This window comes from Cervus canadensis, chromosome 21, assembly GCF_019320065.1.
Source record: "Cervus canadensis isolate Bull #8, Minnesota chromosome 21, ASM1932006v1, whole genome shotgun sequence".
Lineage (NCBI taxonomy): Eukaryota > Metazoa > Chordata > Mammalia > Artiodactyla > Cervidae > Cervus > Cervus canadensis.
This window is the reverse complement of record NC_057406.1, coordinates 26,137,359-26,165,347: the sequence shown is the minus strand read 5'-3', so window position 1 is coordinate 26,165,347 and position 27,989 is coordinate 26,137,359. Positions and strand designations below refer to the sequence as shown.

The 27,989-nt window shown below is 37.1% G+C and overlaps 1 long non-coding RNA gene across 1 annotated transcript in view; it reads left to right on the top strand.

The window, feature by feature from the left end:
- Positions 1 to 984: 984 nt before the first annotated feature.
- LOC122423881 overlaps positions 985 to 27,989 on the top strand; it is a 40,584-nt gene continuing 13,579 nt past the window's right edge. The window contains exons 1-2 of the long non-coding RNA XR_006264235.1: positions 985 to 1,077; positions 5,139 to 5,325. This is a non-coding gene — a long non-coding RNA (uncharacterized LOC122423881). The remainder of the gene's footprint in view (positions 1,078 to 5,138; positions 5,326 to 27,989) is intronic.

The window sequence follows — 27,989 nt, the reverse complement described above, 5'->3', positions numbered from 1 at the left end:
TACTCACTTGATGTGAAGATTTAGTCAAATTATGCATCATCTGTATTTTCTCCACTTAGAAATTGAGTAGGATGTAGTAACACAAGAGGATTTTCTAGAGGGATTCATTATTTAATGTTTCTAAAGTCCTACACAAATGCCAAACTCATTAGAGTGTGCATGCTGGCAAGTGGCTAGGGTTTAGGAGATAATGCAAGAGCACACATAAATCAAAATTTCAGCGTGAACGACCTTCTTTTTGGACCAGAGGATGATTAATCACATCACTGACATCGTGTGTGCAAGTTCTTGTTCAATAAGTAACAGTTGACACCCTTAGGTTATACCTTCAGCCTTCTCCCTTTCCCTTTCACAGCAGTGGTGGGGGCTTGAGAATAGGGCCACCAATTCTGTGTAGAGGTTGAGTGCCTTTCAAATTACAGTCTAGAAAATTCCCAGACATCTAACTTTTACCCTCCCTTAAAAAAAAAAAAACAAAACCAGGGGGAATTGTCGTGTCTTAGTAAATTGCTTTCAGACTTCAGATGAATTACTTCTAAAGATGATACTCTGTAGACATCAGTGGCAGTAAAATAAATGCAGAATCAGGTGATTCTCACTATTACACCAATACCATCCTGTTCTCAGCCACCAGTTTGTCTTACATGGATTATAGCAACAGCCTTGTTTTTCAGTCAAGATTGTCTAGAGAAACAGAAACAATAAGATATGTGTGTATATATCCATATATAAAGCATATATATGCACATATATGGATATACATACACAAACATGTATAAGTATAGTAAGTCCCCTACATACGAACGTTCAAGTCACAAACTTTCAAAGATTCAGATATGCGTGTGCGTGTAAAATCACATAAGTTGGTTCACATGTTTGGCGTACATTTGTCATGTGCATGAGTCCTCGACAAGTGATTGATTGCACTTTTGTGTGCTTTATTACAGTATCTTTATTTCAAGCCCTGGATTTCCAGAAGCAAGCATTAAAGCAATGGTGGTGTAGCTAGTCCTGGTAAGAAGTGCCAAGTGATGAAGACGGAAACAATAGTGAAAATCATTGAGACCGTGGAACCAGGTGATGAGATAGCTTGCCCTCCAGTTGACTCCTATCACTGACGATCCTGCAGCTCTACCATCTCCCACCTGCTCTTGCCTTCTCCAGTCAGTAACTCTTCTTTCCTATTCACTTGATGCGAGCCCCTGTATGCTAGCTGTTGTACTGTACTATTGTACTTTTCAAGGTACTGTCCTGTAAGATTAAAAATGTCTTCTTTACTTTTTGTCTTTCTTTTTATATATTATTTGTGGGAAAAGCATTATAAACCTATTACAGTACAGGACTATATGGCCGATTGTGTTAGTCGGGAACCTAAGCCTAACTTTATTGGACTCACGAACAAATTGGACTTTAGAATGCCCTCTTAGAAAGGAAATGTTCGTATGTAGGCGACTTGCTGTATATATCATATATAAATCCACATATCCCATTGATTGTGTTTACCTACAGATATATAGATCTATGGTCTGTGTGTGTGCTCAGTCATGTCTGACTTTTTGTGACCCTATGGACTGAAGCCCACCAAGCTCCTCTGTCCATGGGATTCTCCGGGCAAGAATATTGGAGTGGGTTGCCGTTTCCTCCTCTCTTTATGTCTCTTTATATCTCTCTTTATGTCTCCTGCACTGGCAGGCCAATTCTTTACCACTGCACCAACTGGGAATCTCATAGACACAGGTAAGATGAAGAGACTTATTTTAAGGAGTTGGCTGACACAGTTGTGGGACTGGAAAGTTCAAAAATTTGTAGGACAGTCTTGCAGGCTGTAAACTCAGACAGGAGTTGATGCTGTGGTCTTGAAGTAGAGCTTCTACTCTGAAGTGAAGTGAAAGTCACTTAGTTGTGTCTGTCCATGGAATTCTCCAGGCCGGAATATTGGAATGGGTCACCGGTCCCTTCTCCACGGGATCTTCCCAACTCAGGGATGGAACCCAGGTCTCCCGCATTGCAGGTAGATTCTTTACCAGCTGAGCCACAAGGGAAGCCCAAGAATACTGGAGTGGGTAGCCTGTCCCTTCTCCAGTGGATCTTCCAGACCCAGGAATAGAACCAGGATCTCCTGCATTGCAGGTGGATTTGTTACCAACTGAGCTATCAGGGAATCTTCTCTAGGAAACTTCATTTTTTTTCTTAAGACCATGAACTTACTGGATGAGGCCTACCCACATGACTAAACGTATATATCTCAGTTAGTCAACTGATCATGCATGTTACCCACATTGATAAAAATACCTTCACAGTCACACCGAGATTCGTATTTGAATAAGTAACTGGGTGCTACCCACTAGCCAGGTTTACACGTAAAATTGAAAAGTGCATGTCCCAACTGGTTCTCTTACTTCTTCCTATGTTCTACTCCCCATAATCTATTTTCAGTGTAGCAGCCACAAAGATTCTTTAAGACATAAGCCATAGCGTATCTGTCTCCATCAAAACGTCTAAGAGCTCCTCAAATTACTCTTAGTTAAATCCCAAGACCTTATTAAGGCATCCAAGGACTTGAATGACCTGGTCTTCTATGACCTGTCTTCATCCCCTACTCTTCCCATCTGGGTCACACTGTCCGGGCTTTCGAGCGGTTTCACTCTAACTGCTTGAAATATTCTTCTCCCAGTATAGTTTCTTTCTCCTTCAAATTTTTGCTACAAAATCACCCTCCCAATGTACTCAGTCCTTGAGTGTGTGTATATATGTGTGTGTGTGTGTGTGTGTGTGTGTGTGTGTGCGCGCCGAGTCACTTCAGTTGTGTCCAACTTTGTGCGACCCCATGGACTGTAGCCCGCCAGGCTCCTCTGTCCGTGGGATTCTCCAGGCAAGAGTACTGGAGTGGATTGCTGTGCCCTCCTCCAGGGGATCTTCCCAACCCAGGGATAGAACCCCTGTCTCATAAGTCTCCTGCATTGGCAGAGAGGGTTGTTTACCACTAGAGTCACTTGGGAAGCCCCTGTCAACCATTACCAACTATAAAATTCTTCCTGATACATTCCTTCTCTGGCATTTCATATTCCTATATTCTGCTCTACCTTTTTCACCCATAGCCTTTATTACCTTATAACATAATTTGTAATTAACTTTTAAAAATTATTTACTGATCCTTCCTGCCCACCATAATTTAACCGCCACAAAGACTATAATCTTGGTTTATCATTTATTAAATTTCTGACTTAATCCCTGTACCTAGATCAATATCTGACAAATTATTTAATTAACATTCATTGAATAAATAAATTCAAGTTAATGCTTTACTAATAAACTTTTGATTATGAACTGTAATATATTTAAAAACAACTTCATTTTGCATTCTCTTCTTTTTATGTCTTTAACGCTGTTCTATAATTTCTCATTTTTAAGCAGATAACATAATCCATTTTTGTGCTTTTATAATCTTTCTCCTTTTAAAGGAAGTGATCTAAAGAACCTAATATTCATGTCATATATATAATAACTAGGTAACTAAAGAGAATAATTAAGATATGTGCAATTAATTAAGTTAATTGGATTAAGGGGATTAGGCATTTTAGGTTATAGAAAGAGTTCAGGTGGAAAGCCTCCATGAATTAACTGGGTTAACCACACACAAGAGACACATATTTTCAAGGCTATAATTTTCGAGAATTTCAGTTTGTCTCAAGAATGATGGGGCTTCCCTGTTGACTCAGACAGTAAAGAAGCCGCCTGCAATGCAGGAGATACAGGTTCGATTCCTGGGCAGGGAAGATCCACTGGAGAAGGGAATGGCTACCCACTCCAGTATCCTTGCCTGAAGAATCCCACGAACAGAGGAGCCTGGCAGCTGTAGTCCATGGGGTTGCAAAGAGTCGGACATGACTGAGAGACTCACACTTTCACTTTTCAAGAATGATATTTAGCCTTATTTTTAGTATATAATGTTTATCAAATTGATTTAAATAGTGATCATAATTTTTACTGACAACTCATTTTAACTGATCAGCATTAAAATATCTGAAGGTGAAGTACATAGAAGTTTAGAATTAAAACCTTGGAATAGACCTAACACCTTTTCTTTTTTTCTTTGTACTTTATTGTGTTTTTGCTCCATACTTTTTTTATTCACAGAGAAGTTCAAAGAAAAGTAGAAAAAAATATATCCACTTGATGGATTTTATATCAGATTTCAATCTCAAATTTTTCTTTGTCATTAAAGAGATGCACTTGGAAGATGCCTTCCAGCTCTAGATTTTATAAAAGGTGACCCTTCCTAGACTCTACATGTAATTTCTAGAGTTGGGCTAACCATCAGAGAATTTATGATATCCTTGGTCTTGCAAAAATCCTTTCTGCCTGTATTTCTCTAATCGAGGTTATGAAGACATGTATCTGCTGTGGAGAAGATGAGTAACATCTGGGAGATAGTATTCCCTTCTACTTACAGGTGTGTCCCTGTCTCCATGTTTTTAATTATATTGCACAGAAAAATAAGCTGCTGATGTAAAAAGTGTAGCAGTGAGAACTGGGTGCACAAAACCTCTGGCATTTCTATCTCTTTATCTTCACTCTCCAGTATAGTCACTCCAGTCCAGTTGAGTCACTCTCCAGTATAGTCATTTTGGGAGACCTGATTCAGATTTATAAATGTGCCAAGCTTTTCCCCAGCTTGCTGTCTCTAGACACAACACTTTTCCTGAGATAGTCTTCCTCATCTGGCTAAGATAATCTGACTTTAACATAGATTTCAGCTTCTCAGGGAAGCCTTTTGGGATCCCTCTGCTTAGTTGAAATTTCTTTTTTTTTTTTTTCCTCTAAAAAGTTTAGAGACTATTTCCTAAAGGCATTTCCTCCTTCTTATAATTACCTTAACTATGCAGTACACTTATTTGTGTAAAAAAATACCTGGCTTGCTATTGGACATTAATTGAAACAGCTCCTATGACTGAAAAATGTAAAATAATCTTGAAAACTAAAATACTATAATGTCTTTGATGTTAAAAAAAAGGCTTTCATAGAGAGGGCAGGGCTCAGAATTTTATAATAAAATATAATTGGTTTGTGCAGAAACAATCTATCTAGGGAGCGCAAGGAGACACTAGTGTTCTTAAGCAGTAACATCTTTTTCCTAGGACTGACTGGAGCCACGTGAAGAGATGCTGGATCCCATAATTGCATGAGTGGTGCCCTATGAGCAGATTTCTATTGACCAGTGAAAAACTGCTTTGTTTGTGGATGGCACTTCCAAGGTGAAAAACAACATCCTATTTGGAATACTGTGACATTAAGACCAGCAGGTTCAAAGACTGATTGAAGGAGGTAAGGAAAAAAATCACTTCAATGGTTTTGCATGCTGTTTTCCTTATAGTGATGGGAAAATCGAATAGTACTAAAAGCCCACTATATTTAGGTTTTTACTGACTCATGAGTGGTGGCTAATGGTTTGGGCATATGGTCAGGCAGATGGGCTATGGGAACCTGCACTGTTAAAGTGATGTCTGTATAGGGTGTGGCCCTGTGGAAATTACTATGGAAATTTAAGGTGCATGTTAAAGTAGGAGGCATTGGGGAAGGTATTAGGGGAGTGACACATGGAAAACAATGAAAACGATATTAAATGCAAAAAGAAGAATAAGTTAAAAATCCCTACGACAAGACATGATCAGGGAAGGCTGGTTAGGCTGTAGCCAGTCCATGATCAAAGAAAGCAGTTCGTTCTGAAATCCGACAGTTTTCAAGAGGTCCGAGTAAATATATCATTCGTAATCCATATTAACACATTTGTATTTCATCCTATATAAGCCGGGAAGTCATTAGAAAGTTTTGAGCACAGAAGTAAAGTGATTTATATTTTTAAAGAATTTCTATACTTGCTGTGCAGAAAATAGACTTTGGAGGGTTGTGGCAAATCGAGTGATGTTCACAAATATTTAATGTGCCCTGTAGATTTCTTAGCCTTTGAAAGGTTTGGGAGTTCCAAATACCACCCTCAGGTTCAATAGTCTGCTGAAAGGACTAGTAGAACCAACTTAAAGCCCACTATCCTCATGGTTATAGTTTGCTATCCTCATAGTTATAGTTTCCTTTAATGAAAGGATGCACACTGAAGTCAGACAATCACGGAGCATCGGAGCATGAGGCAGACTCCAGGAGAGCCCCACACGTAGATCTTCCTGCTGTTCTTTACAATGGGGTCCTGGGTAGCACTGACTTTTTCCCAGAATCGTGTGTGAGAATAAGCATAGTGTATTGCCAACCAAAGAAGCGTACCTGAATTTTAGGAGACACAATTCGACCTATGATGTAGGGTCTTTGTTTTGTTCATTACCTAATTCAAAGACTAAAAAATAAATCCTGACAAATAACAGCTGCACATTAATATTTGTTGAATGAATGAATGAATAGATGAATGAATTCAACATGTCAAGCATAAAAATAGTTGCTGGAGGTGGAGGTTTAAGACACAATTCCCACCATCAACATGCTCACATTCTAGTGGAAGAACCAATTAAATAAACATTATATAATGATCATTAAGCCAAAGGCATACGCTGAGTTCCATGTAGAAATCAAACCTTGAGCATGAACATAAGGGAATGCTTTGTAGAGAAGATAATGCCTTGTGTTGAGAGTCAAATGTTGAAGTTGATCATGGAAGACAGAGAATATTCCATGCATAGGGAATAGTACATGTGAATAAAACAGACAAGAGAAAGTGTCACATTTGAGGAACTGCAAGTAGTTTGGTATGGAATCAATAAGGATAAAGAAAAAGGTAATTCTGTGAGGGACAAGAAGGCAGATCATGAAGGACATAGCATAAACTAGGGTTCTGATTTTATCTTTAACATAATAGAAAACCATTGATACCTTTTAAAGTAGATGAGTGACATACTCAGTGTGACATTTTAGAAAGGTCATTGGCAACAGTGTAAAGAATGAATTAGAAATAAGTAAGCAAGACCAAGAAAGGTAAACTTTTGATGTATAGTCAAATGAAATAATCAATAATCAAAAGGATAAGTACTGAGAACCTAAACTTAAAGGGCGACAGGATGGTGAGGGTTAGTGAATGGAATTGACAGCTGTGTCAGATGATAAACGAAGAGGTCAAGGTGACTGATTTGATGTGGAGTATGAGGAAGGAATCCAGGATGGCATCCACGTGGCTGATGTTGGCGGTAGATAAATGGTGGTACCATTCACTGAAATAATCCATCTTTAATAGCAGAGCTCACGTGGAAGAGAAGCAGGGGCTTTAGTGGGTGAAAGAGTCAAGGAAGAATCATTATTGGACATTCTGTGTTAGATCATCTGAGAGTAATACTGTCAATACAAAATTTGGGAATTCAGGAGAATTCTGGTTGAAAATCATGAGTATATTTTGAATATCTAGTGTGCATCAGATATTTTCAGGCCATGGGAAAACTAAAACTTCACCTTTTAGAGGTTACATTTTAGAAAGGAAGCTTAAGTGTGATGGTTGTTCAGGCAGTGCATTTATTCCTTTTTTTTTTTTTTGGCAGTTAATTTAGTGCATTAATTATATTTTTCTTCCACATTTTTACATTTTTGTTATTAGTGTAGATGCCCACAGCATCGTAATTTCAGAAATGTAAGTTCCTGGATTTAAAAATCTTAGCCTTGAAATATTTTCAATCTTTTGGAATGGATGTGTAGAAGTTAAATTACACACGCAGACATACAGACAGAATGAGCTAACCTCAAAAGACCTAGCTGTTCACTTATGCTACCTCAGCAAAGTGGATTACTGCGTGATATAGTTGGTAATGACGATGTCATGCCAACTGCTGAAACAAGTTAACTGGACATGTTTCCAGTTCATCACCATAGTCTGATAGTTTAACAAAATGTCAATTGTGCTGTATAGAATGTTTCATACACCTCTTTTTTAACAAGAAAAGGGAGAACAATGATTGAGATTTCCACTGCTTTAGAAAGTTCTCCATCATATCACTAAACATAGACACATTCTAATAGACAATATTCCTAAAATGTTAAGATTCACTAGCACAGATGTTTTGGATCATATCAATCTCAAACTCTCCATTTCTATTTTAAATTTTTATTGTACATTTCAAATTATCTAGCACCACAGTGGCAAATAGATGGCCACAGATCTCGAAAAAATCACAAATAATATAAGGGGAGGGCCACTAGGTCAAAAGATATTTTTCTGGAGATTCTTGCATTATACCAAGTGATGCCTTAGAAAAATACAAAGCTGTTTAAAAAGACAGCAGCTGCTATAATGCTGCTTCATTACAGACCCAGTGGAGCAGAAGCACTGCATCCATTTTGCTTTTTCTCCATTGACGATATCAATGAAGCATTAATGGAATTCTTACAGTCTACTGGTAAAGTATAAATTTAGTCTGAATAAATCTTATATTGACTATATTATAATACTCTTTTCTAAACTAGAAAAGAAACTCACTGGTTTGTTTTTAATATAAAAAAGTTATATAGGAGATATAGCTTTAGGTTCTCAATAAATAAGTAGTCAATACAGTTTTTTTTTTTGTTTTTTTTTTTTACCATTAGGACAACAGGTAGAACTTAAGTCTAAATTAAAACTCTCATTACAAGCTTGTTTCACTGAAATGTCACTTATTTCCCCAGTTAATAAAGTTCAGGTGTGTTGATTATCATTTCTTCTTTGATTTCATTTATTCAATACTCCTTTAACAGACAAAGCCTAGTTTCTGTTTATTCTTTTATTTCATTAACAGAATAGGTTGTGCTTTCAAAACAAAAATTATACAAATTACTTAACATTTTTCTTGATTTTAAAAATGAAGTCCAAACTATGATTCTAGAGCTGTCCATTATACAAAACTTTAGGGGCTAAAAAGGGACCCAGATGTTTAAGTGGATTTGCAAATGGCAAAATGCTGCTTGTTGGATCTGCCTGTAAACCTATTTGCAAATGCAAATCCTCTTTCCAAACAGATCAGAGTTTTTTTTAGGTCCACAAAAATCCTTGAGCAAAGCAAAATGCTGATGGAATGTACATGTGGCACTTCTATGGATTTCTATGCAAATGCTTTTGCATCTTCCTTGTGTAACTTTCAGAGCATGGCAGGAGAAGATAGAATGCAATGACACTTATTTTTCAGGGGTTCTGAAGGTATCCTGCTGCAATTTAGGGGACAAGCAGTGTTGTGGTGAATTCAAATATCTCCTTTTTTCTTCATCTTTACAAGAGGTGACTCGAAGCATACTCTACTTCACCTGTGTTCCCTTCATGCACTAACTTTATTTTACAAAGCAGTTTTCATTTGTCCACACCTACTGGGAGTCCTTCTCTTGCATTCCTTCCCTTTTCAGCACAGGTCCTTCTAGCAGATCTGTGTCCTGGGTCCAGACCATGAGGGTAGCTCTCCACTGATGCTTGTCAGTTGGGGTCAGTTAACTCATTCAAATTTTTACTTTCTCCTGCCCTATGATAATAACAGCAAACAATTTATAGCCCTGTTCACATAATCATTTAATCTTCACTACTACTCTGTCATATGCACACAATTTCCCTTCTGTTGCTTCTCTAATCTAACAGATCAATTTACACTTAAAGTTTAATGGTGGGAAGAAAGTAAAGCTGGCTTTTTCCACCTCAAATCTGTCATCTTCTTTCCTTACATTTTATGTTGCCGTAGCCTTCTAACCAATATCTACCACACTCCAGATTTGTCCTCTGGAAATCTGTTCCTCTGCATTTTTGCTGAAATGACTGATCTGAACTACAGACCTAACCTTGTCATTATACTGCTTTAATATTACCCTACCACCTATGGAATAAAGGCCTATACTTAGAATGGAATATAAAGTCTACTGTACCTTCACCCATCTCCTTTACTTCTTTTTTCTACTACTTTATTCTTAAAAATTAATGACTTTTTAAAATTCAATCCCTCGGATACAATATTACTTCATGCTTTTTATAAATTTTATTTTTTTATTTAAGTATAATTGATTTATAATGTGTTAGATTCAGGCATACAGCAAAGTGATTCAGTTACACATATCTACATATGTGTGTGTGTTCTTTTTTAGATTCTTTTCCCTTATAAGTTGTTACAAATTACTGTGTATAGTCCCCAGTGCTATACCAAGGTCCTTGTTGTTTTATCTGTTTTATACATAGCAGTGTGTCCTTGTTAATCACCAGCTTCTCTAATTTTTCCCTCCCCTTCTTTCCTCTTTGGTAAGCGTAAGTTTGTTTTCTGTGTCTATGGGTCTATTTATTTTGTATGTGAGCTCATCTCTATTTTTTTTAGATTATACATATAAGCAACATATGGTGTTTGTCTGTCTCTGTGTGGCTTATTTGATTTAGTATGATAATCTTTAGGTCCATCCTTATTGCTGCAGATGGCATTATTTCATGCTTTTTAATGGTTGAGTAATATTTCATTGGATGTATACCACATCTTTATCCATTCATCTGCTGTTGGGCATTTAGATTACTTCCGTGCCTTGATTATTATAAGTAGTGCTGAAGTGAGCATTGGGTGCATGTATCTTTTCAATGCCCAGGAGTGGAATTGTCAGGTCATATGGTTGGCAGCTCTATTTTTAGTTTTTTAAGGAAACTCCATACTGCTCTCCATAGTGGCTATACCAACTAAGTTCTAGCCACAATAGTCAGAGAACAAAAAGAAATTAAAGGAATCCAAATTCAAAGACAAGAAGTAAAATTGTTAGTGTTTGCAGATTACATGATACCATACATATAAAATCCTAATGATGTTATGACAAAACTACTCAGTTCAGTTCAGTTCAGTTCAGTTCAGTTGCTCAGTCGTGTCCGACTCTTTGCGACCCCATGAATCGCAGCACGCCAGGCCTCCCTGTCCATCATAAACTCCCGGAGTTTACTCAAACTCAGTGCCCATCGAGTCGGTGATGCCATCCAGCCATCTCATCCTCTGTCGTCCCCTTCTCCTCCTGCCTTCAATCCGTCCCAGCATCAGGGTCTTTTCCAATGAGTCAGCTCTTCACATGAGGTGGCCAAAGTATTGGAGTTTCACCTTCAGCATCAGTCCTTCCAAGGAACACCCAGGACTGATCTCCTTCAGGATGGACTGGTTGGATCTCCTTGCAGTCCAAGGGACTCTCAAGAGTCTTCTCCCAACACCACAGTTCAAAAGCATCAATTTTTCGGTGCTCAGCTTTCTTCACAGTCCAACTCTCATCAATAACTTCAGTAAAGTTGCAGGATGCAAAATTAATCCACTGAAATCTGTTGTATTTCTATACACTAACAATGAAAGAGAAATTAAGGAAGCCATCCTGTTTACTATTGCATCAAAAAGAATAAAATACATATGAATAAACCTACCTATGGAGACAGAAGGCCTTACTCCAAAAACTATAAGATGCTGATGAAAGAAATCAAAGATGATGCAAACAAATGGAAAGATATACCATGCTGTTGGATTACAAGAATCAATATTGTCAAAATGGTTGCACTACCCAAGGTAATCTACAGAGTCACAGATTCAATACAATCCCTGTCAAATTATCAACAGCATTTTTCACAGAAGTTGAACAAAAAACTTTAGAATTTGTATGGAAATGCTGAAGACTCCATATAGCCAAAGCAATCTTGAGAAAGGAAAACAGAGTTGGAAGAATCAGGTTCCCTCACTTCAGATGATACTACAAAGCTACAATAATCAAAATGATGTGGTAACCAAAAAAACCTTATAGATCAATGGAACAGGGTAGGAAGTTCAAAAACAAAACCACACATCTATGCTCAATTAATCTGTGACAAAGGATGCAAGAATATATAATGGAGAAAAGATAGTTTCTTCAATAAGGGGTACTAGGAAAACTGGACAGCTGCACATAAAAAAAATGAAATACCAATGTGTGTGGTAAATGTAATTTATGGATGAGAAACATAAGGATCAAATCTAGTAGTAAATAAGGCATTTTGGGCCAGTGAGGTCTTTCCCTATTGCCTTCACATATGTTAGAAGATCATTTAGTCAGTTTGTAAATAACGCTGAAATTTGAATGAAGTTGAGACTGTACTTAGCCAGGCCAAACCACAGTGGAAAAAAAAAAAAATTAGGGAACTACCAGTGAGAAAGCTAATATACTGAGGAGGAGTTTAAAGGTACAGATTTTTATTCAGGTAAGGAAATCTGAGATTGTGTTGAACATGATGCCAAAACAGTGGTTTGTTCAGTCTAAAAAATTGTCAAATTATTTATAAAAGATCAGTTAAACTGATATTTTACCACAATAAAGAAGAACCAACTAATTGACAAAATTACTTGGTTTTTAATTCCCTTGAGAAGCCACCAAGAAGCCAAAGCCTGGGTTTATTTATTTAGGGAGGGAGGTCCAGTTATTCTCTTGTAATGCAGTGATCAACACTATAGCGGGAAGTTTTCCAGGGACAGTCGTGAGCATAATAATTGTGGAGATGGCATTTGAACATTATTTAAGAAACAAAGTTGTACAGAGCTTATGATTTGGGGGACAAATGTCCCAGTGATTTAACACAGTAAGAACATTTTCCATCTTTCTTATAAGGCTAAAGTGCACATGTCACAATCTTTTGGGCCCCAAAAAGTAAGGGATTGTGTTCAAAACTTTTAATGCTTTACTCTCGTGTATTTCACCAAATGCTGGATGTCTTAGTTCAGTCGCTCGGTTGTGTCAAACTCTTTGCAACACCATGGACTGCAGCACACCAGGCTACCATGTCCATCACCAACTCCCAGAGTTTACTGAAACTCATGTCCATAGAGTTGGTGATGCCATCTAACCATCTCATCCGCTGTCCTCCCTTTCTCCTCTTGCCTTCAATCTTTCCCAGCATTCCGGGTCTTTTCCAATGAGGCAGTTATTCGCATCAGGTGGCTAAAGTGTTGGAGTTTCAGAATCAGTCCTTCCAGTGAATATTCAGGACTGACTTCCTTTAGGATTGACTGATCTGATCTTCTTGCAGTCCAAGGGGCTCTCAAGGGTCTTCTCCAACACCACAGATCAAAAGCATCAATTCTTTGATGCTCAGCTTTCTTTACAGTCCAACTGTCACATCCATACATGACTCTTGGAAAAACCATAGCTCTTTCTGGACGGACCTTTTTCAGCAAAGTAATGTCTCTGCTTTTTAATATGCTGTCTAGGTTGGTCATAACTCTTCCTCCAAGGAGCAAGCATCTTTTAATCTCATGGCTTCAGTCACCATCTGCAGTGATTTTGGAGCCCAAGAAAATAAAGTCTGTCACTGTTTCCATTGTTTCTCCATCTATTTGCCATGTAGTGATAAGACAAGATGCCATGATCTTCCTTTTATGAATGTTGAGTTTTAAGCCAGCTTTTTCACTCTCCTCTTTCACTTTCATCAAGAGACTCTTTAATTCCTCTTCATTTTCTGCCATAAGGGTGGTGCATCTGCATATCTGAGATTATTGATATTTCTCCCGGCAATTTTGATTCCAGCTTGTGCTTCATCCAGCCTGGCATTTCGCATGGTGTACTCTGCATATAAATTAAATAAGCAGGGAGATAATACACTGCCTTGATGTACTCCTTTCCTAATTTGGAACCAGTATGTTGTTCCATGTCCAGTTCTAACTGTCACTTCTTGACCTGCATACAGATTTCTCAGGAGGCGGGTCAGATGGTCTGGTATTCCCATCTCTTAAGAATTTTCCACAGTTTGTTGTGATCCACACAAAGGCTTTGGTGTAATCAATAAAGCAGAAGTAGATGTTTTTCTCAAATTCTCTTGCTTCTTCTGTGATCCAATGGATGTTGGCAATTTGATCTCTGGTTCCTCTGCCTTTTTCTAAATCCAGCTTGAACATTTGGAAGTCCATGGTTCATGTACTGTTGAAGCCTGGCTTGGAGAATTTTGACCATTAATTTGCTAGAGTGTGAGATAAGTGCAATTGTGTGGTAGTTTGAACATTCTCTGGTATTGCCCTTCTTTGGGATTGGAATGAAAGCTGACCTTTTTCAGTCCTGTGGCCACTGCTGAGTTTTCCAAATTTGCTGGTATATTGAGTGCAGCACTTTCACAGCATCTTCTTTTAGGATTTGAAATAGCTCAACTGGAAGTCTGTCACCTCCACTAGCTTTTACCTATGCAAAAAGGCAAAATGGTTGTCTGAGGAGGCCTTACAAATAGCTGAGAAAATAAGAGAAGCGAAAGGCAAAGGATAAAAGGAAAGATACACCCATTTGAATGCAGAGTTACAAAGAATAGCAACGAGAGATCAGAATGCCTCCCTCAGTGATCAGTGCAGAGAAATAGAGGAAAACAATAGAATGGAAAAGACTAGAGATCTCTTCAAGAAAATTAGAGATACCAAGGGAACATTTCATGTAAAAATGGGCACAATAAAGGCCAGAAATGGTATGGACCTAACAGAAGCAGAATATATTAAGAAGAGGTGGCAAGGATATATAGAACTATACAAAAAAGATCTTCATGACCCGGATAACCACAATGGTGTGATCACTCACCTAGAGCCAGACATCCTGGAATGCAAAGTCAAGTGGGCTTTAGGAAGCATCATTGTGAACAAATACTGGATGTCTACATAATAAATTCATATTTTCCAATTTGTCACACATACTAGAGAAAACTTACATGCTTTTATTATCTTTAAGCCTAGTTTAAACGAGACACTTATGTTTGGAAATGCTAATGTGTTTGGAAAGAACTTTATATTCATAATTCAAATGTGGCTTTCTGTGGGTACTTATTTTCAACTTATATCAAAGATATTAAGGTAAATTCTAGCTGAAATTTGATGACAGATCTAATAATTATAATTCATTTTTTTAGAAATCATGACCATGGTCAAATATTGTGAATAGAGTTACTTCTGTTCTTACAAGCATTATGCTAAAGTTTTGACACTCATACAAAATTCAGGATTTTTCAGAGATTAAGGTATCATTAAGATTAAGATATCTCTTCCTCAGTGAACTTTAAAGAAAATATCTTGTTTCCCTTAAGGATCCAAGAAATTTAAATAGACAGCATTTTATAACATGACTTGTGCTAGTTACAGTTTGGTCTAAATTGTAGACCAATTGGTCTAAACCAATTCTAAAAATTGGTTGAATCTGAGAATGTTTGCTATTTTCACCTTCTTTGAAGCAGCCCTAGACACAATTTTTGAAATCAAAGTTGGTCCATCTTGTGGTTTGGGGTGTCAAGAGTAAAACTAATATAAGTAAAGGTTTTAGTGTAATATAATATCTTTAAAACACACACACACACCCCTTTACCAAAAATCTTTAAGTTTCCTTTCTGAGTTGTTCTTAACTCCCCCACATTTAATTGTAGTCAGTTATATGGTAGGAGTCTTAAAGTTCTGAAATAAGGCCATTAACAACAGAATAATTTCAACTAACATACTAATAGATGTAATTTTTAGGTTATAACCATTTGTATCCCTTTTGTTGTTCCTTGGTTCCTATGTAAATGTATTTGTAAATCTCATCTGTATTTGTAAATGGTTTCTGCTCTTCAGAAAACACCAAATCATTCAGCAAACATGTGAGAAAGCAAAGGGCAACCACTTTGTGCTGCAGAAATGGTTCCCAAATGCCTGTTTTAGTATTTTCTCAATAATTAGAAAGGTAAATAATGGGCAGAAATAATACTGAGCATGAATTAGCACACATTATGCACAAAAAAGTGTACACGGTACAATTAGAAGAGTTTTTCTCTTTTATTTTTTTAAACAGGTCAAGGCTATACATCCAAATTCTTCTGGTCAGTTCCTGAAATTTAAACAAAAATCAAGACAGAACAATTTTTAAAAGCTCACGTAGAGCATGCATTCTCTGTCTCTTCAGTTGCATCGGACTCTTTGTGACCCCATGGACTGTAGCCTGTCAGGCTCCTCTGTCCGTGGGATTCTCCAGGCAAGAACACTGGAGTGGGTTGCCATGCCCTCCTCCAGGGGGTCTTCTTGACTCAGGGATCCAGCTCGCAACTCCTACATTGCAGGCAAATTCTTTACCAATCTCATGTATCAGTATATAGGAATACAATATTACTAAAAAATTCAACTATTAAGTGAAAAATAAATAAAATCGTGCAGTTTACTGCACTGTAAGCCTGTTAGTGCAGAGGAACAACTCTGTCAAAGGCTGGTTGATCAATGTTGCGGCTGCTTTAAGAAAATTCTAGGGCAAACATAATATTTTTAAATGCAACACCCGAAGATAATGACCATATTTCTTAGCACTAAAAGAAATACACATTTCCCCCAACCCCAAACCACAGAGTACTATATGTTCAAAAACAAAAGGTCAAGAATTAAGTAGTTCAGTAATGCCATTACCTTACGGATCAGAATTGGACTTACCTGAGGTCTGGGGTGAAATGAGTTTGACGGATTAGGTTCAGTTACTGGCTGTCAGTACACTACATAAAAAACACTGCCCACGCAGAGCTTAGTGAAACTAGCTGTTTTCTGCACAGGAAAATTCCTTGATAGAGTTAGCATGAAGACAAATGAACTGCTATCCCCCAAGAAAGGTGTCCCTTTAGGTTAGGTTTGAGGTTAGCAATACCAAACAGTAAGAACACTTGACTTCCCATGGCTGACAGACTCATTACCTTTGTAAATATTGAGGCTTAGCTTTGAATCCTGGGATTCTTCTTTGAGTTTCTAGAGAGTGCTAGTAACTAACCAATTACTGAGACGATAAAAAAAATTAAAATGGGAAAAGACAACAGTAGTATTAGCAAATCTCCTTATTTCCTACTATCAGACAAAGTTGTTTGAACTTTCTCCTTTATTACTATATCCTTACTCCTTTCATTCATTCAAAGCTTTCTAAATATAACCTTGTTTTTCACAATAATAAGGACCCTCTAAAAACAAAATGTTATTGTTTTTATTAACTGGTAATGAAAACGGAACTTAGAATAAATTTCAGGATGGTCATGGCAGGATTCAAAACCATACTTGTCAGTGTCTTGAACTAGTGGTTTTTCCCTGGCTCATGTCCACATACAAGTATTTCTGTGAAATCTATTTACTTTATGACAGCTATCCATTGTCTCATATAAATTGTGTAGTTTTCCTTGTGTCTCTTCTATTATTCTTCATCATAGTTTTTATTTACTTCATTTACATGTTCAAAGACTAATAGAAGATGCTTTAGCAATTTTTATTTAGAATTCTTAAATATCTAAGGGTTCTTAATTATTTTCATTATGTATCATTTAACATTTTAATATTTTTTACTTAATGTGTCATGGGAAAGATGCTGTTTTATATAAGTAGTCTTTCTTAACTAGCATTTAATGGCTACAAAGAATTCCATATATCTCTGCACTAATTTATCCAATCTGACAATCTTTGTTTAAAAAATTTGTTAATACACACAAAAAAGATTTAAAAAATGCATAGTATCACTACTGAAAATCATGCAAAACAGTATTAATCCCCTTGGCTGCTCATGCCATGTTCTTCCCAGAGAGGTTAACTTCTCATGTGCATTTTTCCCAGTGATTTTCTAAGTTTAAAAATATATGTTGGTAGATATATATACTACTGCACAATGCTGCGAAACTCATGTGTCCTCAGCCACCTTCTCTGTGGCCGACACCAACCATACACTGTGGCCTCACACTCAGGCATAAAGAGCTCTGCTGTCCAGCGACATCCAGTTGAAGGTGAAAGTGTTAGTTGCTCAGTCGTGTCTGACTGTGGCCCCATGGACTGTAGCCCTCCAGGCTCCTATGTCCATGGAATTCTCCAGGCAAGAATACTGGAGTGGGTTTCCATACCCTTCTCCAAGAGATCTTCCTGATCCAGGGATCGAACCTGGGTCTCCCACACTGCAGGCAGATTTTTTACAGTCTTAGCCACCAGGGAAGCAGCATCCACTGTGTTGCACTATAAATATAGAACTCTTCCCTCCAAGCCTCTGCTACACAGCCAGGCTAGTCAATGGATGTCCAGAGATTCTAGTATTTCTTTCACTGGCAAGCATGTAACAGAATTTGGGATCTGGCAACATAAACAGTCTTTCCATGGGTGTATATGCATGTGTGCTCAGTTACTGCAGTCATGTCCGACTCTCTGCGACCTTATGGACTGTAGTCCGCCAGGCGCCTTTGTCCAGGGGATTCCCCAGGCAAGAATACTGGAGTGGGTTACCACACCTTTGGAAGGGTAGAGTTATACAATCTGGAGGTGGGGGAAGCTAATGCCTGATCAGGAAAGCTTCATCAATGAGAAAAGGAAATGCGAGGAAGCCAAGGAAGTAAATTCTTTCCCCACGTTCTACTCTGAAGCATGTTACTGTTTATGGCTCATATGGAAACATTTCCATTTGCAGCAGATATTTCTTTCAGTCAAATTCACTGTATCTCCTTGTGCCTACTCATAAAGTAGTAACTATCATCTCTCATTTTCATAAAGCCTTATTTCTCTTTTTTCTCACCCTGGCTGCCCTTGATTTCATCTCCAAAATAAAATATCTAATACTTGCATCAGAGAACCCAGTCTAATAAGTATGTCTACACATTGTTATTGTTGTTCAGTCACTAAGTCATGTCTGACTCCTTGCGACCCCATGAATTGCAGCTCACCAGGCTCCCCTTCCTTCACTATCTCCCAGAGTTTGCTCACACTCATGTCCATTGAGTCAGTGATGCCATGCAACCATCTCATCCTCTGTCGTCCTCTTCTCCTCCTGCCTTAATCATAATCTTAATCTCCTCCTGCTGCCTCAGTCTTTCCCAGCATCAGGGTCTTTTCCAATGAGTCAGCTCTTCATATCAGGTGGCCAAAGTGTTGGAGCTTCAGCTTCAGCATCAGTCCTTCCAATGAACACCCAGGACTGATCTCCTTTAGGATGGACTGGTTGGATCTCCTTGCAATCCAAGGGATTCTCAAGAGTCTTCTCCAGCAACGAGTGCTTTGAAAGCATTCAAAAATTAAACAGGACAAATGTTGAACAAAGCAGCTCTGAATCATTCATGGTTTCAACAAGAAATAACAAGGGAAATTAAAAATATCTTGAATTGGTTGAAAGTGAAAACACAACAAATCAAAATTTATGGAACAAAGCTAAATCAATGTTTAGGGGAAATTTTATGGCTTTAAATATTTTACTATAAAAGAAGAAGGCATTAAATCAAGTATCTGAACTTTCAACTTAAGACAAAAAAATGAGGCAATAGAAGAAAAGATATAAAACAATTATACTAATAACTAACAAAATGGGAAATACAAAAACAATAAAGAAAACAATGGACTCCAATGTATCTTTGCAGTAGTCAATAAAATTTGCAAATCTTTAACTACAGTTATCAAGATTAAAGAAAAAAAACAGATTATCAATATGAGGTGTGAAAGGTAGAATTTCAGAACAGATCCAACAAAAATTTAAAAAACTTAAGGTAATATTATGAACAACTCTAGCAACAAATTTAGCAGTGTAGATAAAATCCATTTCTAGAAAGGCATTGACACAGGAAAAATAGAACATTTTAATAGATATATATAAAGTAAAAAAAAAATAGTGAATAAATACATTCTTAGGAAGAACCTAGATAAAGATGAGTTAACTGGTGAGTTCCATCAGACGTTTAAGGAAGAAATTGTAACGGTCATACATAAACTTTTTCAAACAACAGAGTTGGAAACATATGCCAAAACATTTTAAGGGGCGGGTATTATCTTGATACCAAAGGTGGAAAAAAATATTGGGATAAAAGTACCTTACCATATCTCTTATAAGCATAGATGCAAAAATGTTTAACAAAATAATACCAAATTAAATTCAACAATAAATCCAAGAAATGAGATAAAATGAAATATTAAAAAATAATCACACCAAAGAAAAAATTATAAAGGAATATATGGGACATATAGAAAACAATAGGATACATTTAAACCCAATCATCTCAATAATCACACTAAATATACAAGATATGAATATCCCAACTAAAAGGTAAAGATTTTCAGACTAGACTAAAAAATAATACAGACCCAACTACATATTGTTTGTAAGAAACATACTTTAGCTATTTACACAGATCATTCAAACAAAGGGATGGATGTATTTGTGACATAAAAATAATAATTTTAAGAGTTGGTGAGTTGGTATGCCTATATTGCTTCCCTAGTGGCTCAGATGGTTAAGAATCTGCTTGCAATGTGGCAGACCTGGAATCAATCCTGAAGTTGGGAAGATCCCCTGGAGAAGCGGATGACAACCCATTCCAGTGTTCTTGCCTGGAGAATCCCATGGACAGAGAAGCCTGGTGTGCTAAGGGTTGGACAAGACTGAGCAACTAACACACACACACACACACACACACACACACACACACACACACGCCTATATTAGGACTCCCATGGACAGAGAAGCCTGGTGTGCTAAGGGTTGGACAAGACTGAGCAACTAACACACACACACACACACACACACACACACACACACACACACACGCCTATATTAGGACTTCCCTGGTGGTTTAGTGGTAAAGAATCTCTCTGCCAACGTAGGAGATGCAGGTTTGATCCCTGGTCTGCAAGAATCCCCTGTAGAAGGAAATGGCCAGCCACTCCAGTATTCTTGCTGGGGAATCCCATGGACAGAGAAGCCTAGTGGGCTATAGTCCATTAGGTTGCAGAGTCAGACATGACTTAGCAACTGAACAACAATGACTATATTAATATAAAATTATCTTCAAAAACAGGAGTACTAGGAAAGGTAAAAGGGTCATGTCAAAATCAAGATAGGGTCAATTCATCTGAAAAATTAGCAATTCTAAAACGTTTAGCCTAATAATGAAACTTCAAAATATGTAAAGCAGACATCAACAGATTGAAGACAACAGTAACCAAATTCATGATTACAACTGGAGATTTTAACTCACGTAATTACAAAAAAAACTAAGCACCTGAAAAAACAATTAAATATGTAGATTTGATCCCATCATTCACCCAGTTGATATTTACATATTGTTTATATAGGGCTATATCCAACATTTGAAGAATATCTTTGCCAAGGGTCCATGAAGCATTAATCAAGATAGATCATATGCTGAGCCATAAAATAATCCAATATTATTTAATAAATATGAAATGTTACATATTTTATAAATAAATATCATATAAATATAAGTAGTATTTAAAATATTTTAAATAATACTTAATAATTAAAAGCATATAGTTTGTACTCTAATCAAAAAAGGACTTAATTAAAAATTAGTAACAAAAATACTGTAAAGAAAAGCCTTAATATTTGGCAATTAAGCAAAAAAGTTAAATAACAATAGGTAAAGGAAAAAATTACCAAGTGAAATTGTATAGAACTTAATTTTTATTCTTTGTGGTAAAGTATACATAATGCAAATTTACAACTTTGCTTTTTAAGTGTACAAACCAGTAGCATTAAGTACACTTGAAATAGCTTTTGATGCACAGTTTTATTTTGATGAAATTCACTTTATTTTTCTTCTTGTTGCTTTTGTTGTTATATCTTAAAAATCATTGATAAATCCAAGGTCATATAAGTTGCCTTTATGTTTTCTTTTAAGAGTTTTGTCATTTTAGCCCTTAAATTTAAGTCTTTTATCAATTTTGAATTAATTTTTGTGTATGGCATAAGGAACGGGTCTAATTTCATTCATTTCATGTAGCTATCCATCTTTCCGTATCATTTGTTGAAGAGTCTCCTCTTTCCACATTAATGATCATGACCTCTTTGTTGAAAGTAATTAACTGTGTACATGAAGGCATATTTCTGAACTTCCAATTTTATTCCATTGGTCTATATGTCTCGTTATGCTAGTACCAGAATGTCTTGATTACTATAGCATTTTTAGTAGACCTAAAGTCTATTTCTATGTCTAAAGTCTTAAAAATGTATTCTGCTCAGCTCCCTTTCAGTTAGTATCACCATGAAATATCATTTTTCATCTTATTTTGGTGTTTTGTAATTACATACAGAATATATACGTATGAAAATGGCATATATGTGGGTCATTTTTCCACTCTACCAATTTCTGCCTTTTGATTGAAGAGTTTAATCCATCTACATTTTAAATAATTACTGAGAGGACTTACTTCTGCCTTTTAGCTATTTATCTTCTGTAAGTCTGATGTTTTTGTTTCTCAATTCCTCCCTCCCTGCCTTCGTTTTGTATTTGATTATTATTTTTTTTGTAGTGAACAATTTTGGTCTCCTTATTCTTTCCTTTTCTGTTTATTTTATAGTTAACTTCTTTAATGTTAGTGTGTTACAGTGTGTTACAATCAACATCTTAAACTTGTAACAATCTAACTTGAACAGTACAAACTTAGTTTCAATAGAATGCAAGCTCTCAGCTCTTTTATTAACACGTCTTATACCTTCTCCCTTTATATTATTAGTGTCACAGATTATATCTTTATACATAGTGTGCCTGCTAATATAGGTTTATAATTATTATTTCATGCATTTATATTATTAAAAATAAGTTACAAACCAAAATGCAATAATACTAACTTTCATATTTACCTGTACAGTTCGTTTTGCCAATGTCCTTCATTTTCTCATATGGTTTCAGGCTGCTTTCCAGCGTCCTTTCCTTTTAGTCTGATGGACTGCCTACACACTTCTTGTAGGGCAAGTCTATTAGTAACAAGCACTTTCAGGTTTTGTTAATTCTGGAAACGTCCTAATTTCTTCCTCATTCCTGAAGGATAATTTTGTAGATACAGAGTTATTTATTGATTTATTTTTATTTAAATGATTTATTTTACTTTACAACATTGTATTGGTTTTGCTATACATTGACTATTTATTGGTTGACAGCTTTTTTTTCTTTCAGGATTTTAAATATGTCATCCCACTGCCTTCTGACCTCCATGTTTGCTGATGAAAACTTACTTATTAATTTAATTGAGGCTTCACATGAGGCTCAGTGGTAAAGAACCCACTTGACAATGCAGAAGATGTGGGTTCAGTCCCTGGGTCTGGAAGATCTCCTGGAGAAGGGAATGGCAATCCACTCTAGTATTCCTACCTGGGAAATCCCATGGACAGAGGAGCCTGGCGGGCTACAGTCCATCGGGTCACAAAGAGTCAGACACGACTTAATGACTAAACCACCACCAATCTTATTGAGGATCCCTTGTGTAATATTCGTCACTTTTCCCTTGCTGCTTTCTTGATTTTCTTTTATCTTTAACGTTCCACACTTGACTATACAGCACAGCTCTCCTTGAGTTTATCCTGTGTGAAGTTCATTGAGTTTCTTGGACGTATAATTTTTTATAAAAGTTGGGACCGTTAATTCTGAACAACTATTTCACCTGCTTTCTATCTCTTCTTCTGGAACTCCCTTTATGCATATGTTAGTACATGAGAGTATCTCACAGGTCCCTCAGGCTCTGTTCATTTTTCTTTATTCTTTTTTCTTTCTGATCCTCATACTGGACCAATACAATGGTCTTATCTTTATACTCACCGATTCTTTCTTTTTCCTGCTCAAATCTGCCATTGAACTCTGCTAGTGAATTATTCCAGTATAGCACTGTTCACCTCCAGAGCTTGTTTCGTTCCTTTAAAAACTTTTTTCTAATTGGCTTTACATATTTCTTCAACACTTTACACATACATTTTGGACAAAATTATTTACAGTAACCAAAAAATGAAAATGATCAAAATAACCATCAATGGACAAGTGAATAAAATTGCAGTGTATGTATAAAACAGAATATTATTCATCATACAAAGGAATAAAATGCTGCTACTGATATTCATTTGGGTGAACCTTTAAAACATTATGCCAAGTAAAAGAAACCAGACATAAAAGATCACATTCTATATGATCCCATTTATATGAAATATCCAGAATAGGCAAGTCCATGGAAACAGAAAGCAGGTTAGTGGTTACCATTGAGGGGTGGAGTTTGTAATGGGGAGTAACTGCTTAATGAATACAAGATGTTCTTCTGGAGTAATGAAAAGTTTTGAAACTAGAAAGAGGGGATAATTGCACAACAATGTGAATTCAGTAAATGCAACTGAATGTACACTTTAAAATGGTCAATTGTATGTTATGTGGCTTTTACCTCAATTTTTTAAAAAATGTTAAAAATCCAAAACATACTGTTGAACTTAAAGAGATGATCATAACCCAAAATGGCGGAATACATGGTCTTTTTAGGCAAGCATGGAACATTTACCAAAACTGACCATAAAACTGACCATAAAGCAAGCCCACAGTGAGTTAAACTAGAAACCAGATTTTAAAAGACCAACAAATAAATGGAAAAAAAATAAAAATAAAAACTTATTAAAAGACAAAAAAATAAATAAAAGACAAACAAAATAGACTTAAAATTAATCTATTCACTTTTAAATTAAAAACTATATAAAACGTCATAGTCTTTCATGGGTGATTCACAATCTTATATGCCTGATTCACACCAAACTTTTCACCATTTCCCAAATCCTCCATAACTTTTTTTTGTTCCATATCTTTACCTATTTACAAATCTTATTTCCCCTGTGTGTGTCCTACCCTAACTTTCTGCTTCATGAGTTTACCCTCATATTTAAGATAAGATCATCTTTTGTGAAGTCTTTGTTGGCATCTCCTGGGAGAATTTGACATTCTCATGCCTATATTTTCTCAACATTTTCTTCATTTCTTACCATAATATTTATGGCATATTACAATAATTTATGTGTTTGTCTGTCTCTTTTCTAAATAGCTCTTTGCCTTAGGGTTTTTCTTATTTACCTTTGTTCTCCACTGTAATTGACAATAAATAGACATTAAATTGATGCCTTCAAACTATGGTGCTGGAGAAGACTCGTGAGAGTCCCTTGGATAGCAAGGACATCAGACCAATCACTCTTAAGGGAAATCAACCTTGAACACTTGGAAGGACTAATGCTGAAGCTGAAACTCCAGTACTTTGTTCATCTGATGTGAACAGCTGACGCATTGGAAAAAGTCCCTGATGCTGAGAAAGACTGAGGGCAGAAGGAGAAGAGGGCATCAGAGGATGAGATGGCTGGATGGTATCATCAATAAAATGGATATAAATTTGGAAAACTTTGGGAGATGATGAGGGACAGAGAGGCCTGGCATGCTACAGTCCCTGGGGTCACAAAGCATCCGATGCAACTGGCTGACTGAACAATAGCAATACGACTTTGAGTAAATTTTTGGTTGATCAAAACGGATGCATTGATAGTGTAACCTCTGAGACTGGTCCCCAAACTGAGTAATGTTATCTAATACTAATATCTACATATTTTCAAATGAAATTGGATTTTCTTGCAAGATGACAAATCCCATCAGTTAAGAATTATAAAATTATTATTAATAAACAGGAATAGGTGAAAAAAAAAAAGGGAAATAAAGTAAACAGAGTTCTCTGACACGCAAAAGGAATGAAAAAGAAGAGGACTGGGGAAGGCCATCATTGAGCAGTATCTTAAATATTATGTAAGATAAGGAGTAGTTATTCTGGACTATTTAATAATTTAAACCTTGGGTAAGAAAATACTAGAATAATTTCACCTAGCAGTTAACCTAATGGATCCATCTAAATCCAAGCCTTGGATCAACCTGGAAAATCATTTCAGTGTGCTTTGAGTAAAATCATGTTACAAAATCAACTCAGAGATATTGGCACCACGTATTTCCATGTAAAAGATGCCACTTATTACTAATCTAATTATCCCCAGAACCAAAGCAAAATTCCCTAATTTTATGTCAGAAGAGAATACTGTTCTGCTCACTATGGCATTTGTTATCAATTATGTTGCCTCTAGTGTCTTCTTTCACTAATCTATCCTACACACAGTACATTTCCACAAAAAGAAATTGTTTTGTCAGTACTGTACCTCAAAATTTTTCAGCAGTTCCCCCAAAGCCTCTAAAATTAAGTTTTAAAATATCATTTTGTAAAGTTCCTTGATGTTTTCTATGACTTTCTTGCTTCGATCAAACCAAGTGAAGGTATTTTATGACCCATAGTTTCTCCTCATGCTTTTTAATCTCTTACTCCTTGATTTTCTCCGTCTCTCTAAAACTGTTTTTTCTCTTTCCTTATATTTCATATTAAATATAAAGCTTTTAAAATTATCTTCCTAAGTATAAAGCTTTGTTTTGATTTTAGACAGACTCAGGTTTATGTTCTCCCTGTGCCACTTGAAAGTAAGTGAAGTCACAAATTCTCTAGGTTACTTGTAAAGTAACTGTGGCCTGCCAGGTCACTCAGTCCATGATATTTTCCAAGCAAGAATACTGGCGTGAGTTGCCATTTCCTTCTCTGGGGGATTTTCCTGGCCCGGGAATTGAACCCATGTCTCCTGCATCTCCTGTATTTGTATGATTCTTTACCACTGAGCCACCTGGGAAGCCCCCAAATAGGAAAATACCAATGCCTAACTTCTGGTTGGTTGGTTGGTTCAGTTGCTCAGTCGTGTCTGACTCTTTGCAACCCCATGAATCGCAGCACGCCAGGCCTCCCTGTCGATCACCAGCTCCCGGAGTTTACTCAAACTCATGTCCATCAAGTCAGTGATGCCATCCAGCCATCTCATCCTCTGTTGTCCCCTTCTCCTCCTGCCCCCAATCCCTCCCAGCATCAGGGTCTTTTCCAGTGAGTCAACTCTTCGCATGAGGTGGCCAAAGTACTGGAGTTTCAGCTTCAGCATCAGTCCTTCCAGTGAACACCCAGGCATAACTGTACCTTTGGATAACGCTGTCCGCCTGAAACTATCACAGCATAGTTAATCCAATATAAAATAAAAAGTTACAAAAGCAGTAGTGTTTGCAATAACTCCAAAAAGCGAAATACTTATGTAAAATTGAACAAAATAGCTATAGGATCTGTTGGTAAGTAGAAGCCTACAAAACACAAATATAAAAAATAGGTAAAGGATGCTTCTTGCCATTTCCCAAGTGGCAATGCTTCTTTCATCAGAGAACACATGGAATTGGTAGTCTTATGTCTAAGATTGGCTTAGAATATTCTGTTTTCACAAGTAAGTTATAATTTATGTAACAGAAAAAAAAATACTTGCAATACATTATACATTATACAAGATTATGAGAAATTTTGCAGACTTGGGACCTGGAGATTGTTGTTGTTGTTTAGTCGCTCAGTCGTGTCTGAGTCTTGTGACCCCAAAGACTGTCAGTCACTAGGCTCCTCTGTCCATGGGATTTTCCAGGCATGAACACTGGAGTGGGTTGCCATTTCCTTCTCCAGGGGATCTTCCCAGCCTAGGGATCGAACCCACGTCTCCTGCATTGCAGGCAGATTCTTTACCGCTGAGCCACCAGGGAAGCCCAGCTCTGAGCTGCCTGCACAGACCAGTAGGTCCTAGTGGAGCTGGCCCTGCAGTGTTCTGGATCCTGGGTTGGGGAGATCTCTGCCCCCTCGGGGCGGGGGGTGTGGACAGTCTGGCCCTCAGCTCCTGGGTCCTGGCCACTCACCTCTGTCTGCAACTGCCCCAAACTAGAGGACAGAGCTCTGAGGCCACGCTGGGCACTGTGCCAGCGCTGGGCTTCGAGGGGCTGGGGGCCAGAGGGTATGCTGTGCGTTCTCTGAACTTTTTCTCTTTTTGTCTGTTGGCAGATTTATTGCTTTTAACCAGATTGGCCTCGTCCGTGTTCATCTTATCAGAGCTCCTCAAATTATGTGAAAAGTTCTGCTGCAGAGCCCAGAAAGCCCAGACCCCCCAGGAAGGTGTATAGTGGACCCTGACCCAAGTAAAGTACTTGGTACATAATAATAGATAGAATAATAGATGGTGCTTTTATTAGTACAAGGTGGTGCTAGTGGTAAAGAATCTGCCTACCAATGCAGGAGACTTAAGAGACATGGGTTTGATCCCTGGGTCAGAAAGATCCCCTGGAGAACGGAATGGCAAACCACTCCAGTATTCTTGCCTGGGAAATTCCGTGGGCAGAGGAACCTGATGTGGCGCCT